Here is a 5,502-nt window from a genome sequence, read left to right as displayed (position 1 = left end):
AATTGTCTTCTTGGCTATGGAACATAATCTTCAATCTTTGTTTATCCAATACTACCTTAGGGATTCATAAAATGAACTCATTCACTTGAGAAGTTATTGATCGTGTCCACTACAGGAAGAAACATCTGAATGAACATAAAAACTATAAAAATGTTACTGAAACAAGGGCATTTCAGAAATGGCATACTTTTTCCCCAGTCTACTGGCCAGTGTTTAACAATGAGTAAGCAGCCTTTGAGTTTATGATTCTTTCTTCAGGTACTGGGAAACAGTGAATGATGATGGGAAATCATATAAGTTCTGAAGGCTCCTTTACTAGGTTTTTCTCATTGGCCTCATCTGGAAGTAATTCTCTTTGTGCTTATCTTGATGTTCTACTTGACGACATTGATAGGCAACCTCTTTATCATTGTCTTGTCATGCCTGGACGCCCATCTCCACACTTCCATGTACTTCTTCCTCTCAAACCTCTCTTTTCTGGATCTCTGCTACACACCAGCTCCATCCCTCAGTTGCTGGTCAACCTCTGGGGCCCAGAAAAGACCATCTCTTATGCTGGTTGCATGACTCAACTTTACTTTGTCCTTGCATTGGGAACCAGAGTGTGTCCTCCTGGTGGTCATGTCCTATGACCGTTATGCAGCTGTCTGTAGACACCTGCAATATGCCATGGTCATGAACGCTTGCTTCAGCCACCTGTTGGCTATGGCTTCCTGGGTCAGTGGCTTTATCGCCTCAGCACTTCATTCCTCCTTTACCTTCTGGGTCCCCCTCTGTGGACATCGCCAAGTGGACCATTTCTTCTGTGAAGTTCCAGCACTGCTCTGATTATCGTGTGTTGATGCCCGTGCTAACGAGCTGACCCTCCTGATCATGAGCTCCATTTTCGTCCTGATACCACTCATCCTTATTCTCAGCTCATATGATGCCATTGCCCTGGCTGTGTTTAGAATGCAGTCATCAGTCAGACTTCAGAGAGTCTTTGGGACATGTCAAACCCATTTTATGGTTGTGTCCCTCTTTTTCATTCCAATCATGCACATACATCTGCAGCCACCATCAGGAAGTTCTCAAGATTAAGGCAAGTTCATTGGCCTCTTTTATACTGTTGTCACACCTAGCCTCAACCCTCTAATCTACACTCTCAAAAACAAAGATGTAGAAGGGCAGTAAGGAGACTAGCGGGATGGGAGTGGGAGATGTGATAGAACACGATTTTTATCCTGCAACTATTGTTCAGTCTCGTCCATCTTGGATGGTGGTTTCCCTTTTCTTTGATACTTATTTTAAATTACAACCCAGCAAGCATAGACAAAAGTTCAGTCCTAACTTTGGAAACATTTTATTGACTAATTCTACAATATTATCTAAAGGTAACTTTTTTGATTTGTAACACTTTAATCTTTAATAATTCCATATTTAGTGTCCATAGAAATTAGGGACTTTTTAAAAAGTTTATTTATTCAATTTGAGAGAGAAAGAGAGAAAGCACAAGTGGGGGAGGGACAGAAGGAGAGAGAGGGAGAGAGCGAATCCCTAGCAGGCTCCACAGAGCACTGAGACAAATGCAGGCTTGAATTCACCAAATGGAGAGATCATAACCTGAACTGAAATCAAGAGTTGGATGCTTACCTGACTGAACCACCCAGTCACCCCTAGGGGATGATTTTTAAAAATAATATGTTAAGGGGAGCCTGGGTGGCTCAGGTCAATTAGGCATTGAACTCTTGACTTTGGCTTAGGTCATGATCTCATGGTTCATGAGTTCAAGCCCTACATCTGGCTCTGCACTGCTTGGGATTCTCTCTTCCTGTCCATCCCTCACTGTCTCTCTCTTTTTCAAAATAAATAAATAAAAACTTTAAAAATAAATAAAACATAATAATATGCTAAATTATGGACTAAGCAATAATATCTACAAAAAGATGGAGCACTATGGTAAAGCTATACATGTATTGAGTTTTTGGTCATTGACAGGCATTCAGTTTAGCAAAATGGTGACAAGATGTATGACAATTCTTTAGTTAATGCATATTTTTTCAAGATACTATATTATAGTGTTTTATTCTATGGGTCTATATGCTTGTTGCATTGAACAATATAAAGATATATCTGTTCAAAATAGTTCATTTGTCCACCCATCCAATTATTCATCTACTCATTCATTTATTCATTTACTTTAATAGCTAAATATCTTCTAGATTTCAGAGGTTTTGCTAAAATAGATGAATAAAACACTCTTTTTGCCTGAAGATAACTCATTTTCTGGTGGGAGAAATAACAATGTAAGATAAAAAAAAATAAAGTATCATTATATGACTTAATTTGTCACTGTGCACAGTGCTAATAAATTAGGGTAGCTTTTAAAAGTTTAAAACAAGGGGTGTCCAACTTCAGCTCAGATCATGAACTTACAGTTGTGGGTTTGAGCACCATGTTGGGCGTTCCACTCTCAGTGCAGAGCCCGCTTTGTATCCTCTCTCTCTCTCTCTTTCTCTGCCCCTTTCCTCCCCCTCTCTCTTTGTCAAAAATATTGAAATAAGTAAACAAACAAATAAATAAATGAAATTAATTTTTTTATGTTTATTAATTTTTGAAAGACAGAGCACAAGCAGGGGTGGGGCGGAGAGAGAAGGGGACACAGAATCTGAAGCAGGCTCCAGGCTCTGAGCTGTCAGCACAGAGCCCGATGTGGGGCTAGAACTCATGAACTGAGAGATCATGACCTGAGCCAAAGTTGGACGCTCAACTGACTGAGCCACCCAGGCACCCCTAAATAAATGAAATTTAAAAGAAAACAAGGAGTTTGGCCATAAATCTTGAAAAATAAATACCGATTTGTAATTCCTGTAGGAAGATGATACTATTCATTCACAAAGAAACCAATTGGTTCACAAAGAAACCAATATGTATTTAATTTGTTTTGATTGGGCTTTATTAATAACATATTGAAGGTACGTTAAAACTTTTCTTTTAAACATCATTATTCTTTCTTTTAATGTTAAAAAGAAAATTGACCCATATCCTTTAATTTATGACTCTTAGTGGTTAATAATAATACTGATGAGTCATGGGTGGGAGAGACTCTCCAGTAATACAGCACAGGTAGACTTCTTTTCTTTTTCTACTTTTAAAAAAACCTTAAAAATGTGTGTGTGTGTGTGTGTGTGTGTGTGTGTGTGTGTATCAGAATCACTGATAAAAGGTAGAATCCCTGAACCCATCCACAACAAGGCTCATGCATGTAATAGAATTTTTATTAAATAATTTTAATATTAAGTCATGCGACAGAATCCCTTTGCATATCACACAAACTTTATAAAATATGAAAACATGGACTCCTCCTGCCTCCCTAGAAATATTACCATTTGGAATACCTCATGTAGTGTTCCAGCCTTTCTGTTATTAAAAAAAAATGTTTCAGTTACTTATTTTCAAAGACAGCATGAGAAGGGGAGAGGCAGAGAGAAAGACAGAGAGAGATAGAGAGAATCTCAAGCAGCTCCACAGTGTCAGTGCGGAGCCTGATGCGAATTCATGAAACCATGAGATCATGACCTGAGCCAAAACCAGGAGTTGGACGCTCAACCCACTGAGCCACCCAGCCTCCCCCACTCCAGCCTTTCAACAGATAAATGGCTGTCTTTTTTCAGGTCTATTGAAGTATAATTTACATACAATAAAATCCATCCATTTAAATGTACAGTTCGAGTTTTGACAAATGTATAATCATGTAAATATCACACAATGAAGACATAGAACGTTTCCATGACTCCCAAAAGAACACTGTGCTCTTTTGCAATTAATTCTCTTCATCCATCTACAGTCTTAAGCAGCGATCAGTTTTCTTTCACTATAGTTTTGACTTTTTTTTTTTTAGATTACACAGTGTGTAATCTTTGAGTTTGGCTTCTTTCACTTGGCATAATGTCTTTGAAATTTATGCATGTATCAGTAGCTCCTTCCTTTTAAGTGATGGCTAGAATTCCATTGTATGAATAATGTACACTATATCCACTGTATCTGATAATAGTCTTTTGGGAGTATTTACTTTTTGGTTAATATGAGTAATACTATTATGAAAACTAGTAGACAAGTGTTTGTGTGTGCATGTAATTTTCATTTAACTTGGGTAAATGTGTAGTAGTGGAATTGATGGATCATGTCCTTAGTATATGTTAACATTTATTAGAAACTGTCAGAATGTTTTCACAGTGTCTGTACCGTGATCACTGCAAAGAGCAGTATACGTGAGTTCCAACTGCCCACATTATCTGTAACACTTGGTATTGTCAACCTTTATTCTGTTAGCTTTTCTAGTAGGTTTATAGTTGTATCTCATTGTGGGTTTTTTAAAATTAAAGTATAATGAACATACAGTATTATATTAGTTTCAGGTGTACAGCATAATAATTCAACAATTCTATACATTATTCAATGCTCATTAAGATAAGTGTAGTCATCATCCGTCACCAAACAATGCTATTACAATCTTATTGACCATATTTCTTATGCTGTACTTTTTATATCCATGGCTTATTTATTTTACCACTGGAAGTTTATACCTCTTAATCTTTTTTTATCTATTTCATCCATCCCCACCTACCTCCCCCTGACAACCACTAGTTTGTCCTCTGTATTTAAGAGTGTGTTCGTATGGTTTCTCTCTTTCTTCCTTAGTTTGTTCATTTAGTCTCTTAGTATCTACATATTAATGAAATTAAATGGTATTTGTCTTTGTCTGACTTATTTCAGTTAGCATAATACTCTCTAGGTCCACCCATGTTCTCATAAATGGCAGTTTCATTCTTTTTTTAATGGTAATTGCATTATTTTTTATGGCTGAGCAATTTCCCATTGTGACATATCTATATATCATCTATATCTATAGAATCTGTATCTATCTGTATCATCTCTATCTGTATCTATATCTATCATCTATACCTATCATCTATATAAAGCTAATCTAGGGGTGCCTGGGTGGCTCAGTTGGTTGGGCGTCTGACTTCGGCTCAGGTCACGATCTCGCGGTCCGTGAGTTCGAGCCCCGCGTGGGGCTCTGGGCTGATGGCTCAGAGCCTGGAGCCTGCTTCCGATTCTGTGTCTACCTCTCTCTCTGCCCTTCCCCCGTTCATGCTCTGTCTCTCTCTGTCTCAAAAATAAATAAAAACGTTAAAAAAATTAAGCTAATCTATCTATCTATACCAACCACATATTCTTTATCCATTCATCTATTGATGGATACTTTGGTTGCTTTCTTACTTTGGCTACTATAAATAAAGCTCTAATAAACACAGGGTTGCATATATATCTTTTTAATTTAGTGTTTTCATTTTCTTTGGGTGAATACTCAGTAGTGGAATTACTGGATCATGTGGTAAGTCTTTTTTTAAGGGAACTCCGTAGGGTTTTCCGCAGTGGCTGCACCAGTTTGCATTCTCACCTACAGGGTATGAGGGTTCCTTTTTTATTGCATTTTTATTTGCATTTCCTTGCGGACTG

The 5,502-nt window shown here is 37.6% G+C and overlaps 1 pseudogene; it reads left to right on the top strand.

The window, feature by feature from the left end:
• Positions 1-275: 275 nt before the first annotated feature.
• Positions 276-1,205, top strand: LOC125939344 (olfactory receptor 2J3-like; annotated as a pseudogene).
• The last annotated feature ends 4,297 nt before the right edge of the window (positions 1,206-5,502 follow it).

Source organism: Panthera uncia (genome assembly GCF_023721935.1).
Source record: "Panthera uncia isolate 11264 chromosome B2 unlocalized genomic scaffold, Puncia_PCG_1.0 HiC_scaffold_25, whole genome shotgun sequence".
Classification (NCBI taxonomy): Eukaryota; Metazoa; Chordata; class Mammalia; order Carnivora; family Felidae; genus Panthera; species Panthera uncia.
This window is presented reverse-complemented; position numbering and strand designations above follow the sequence as displayed.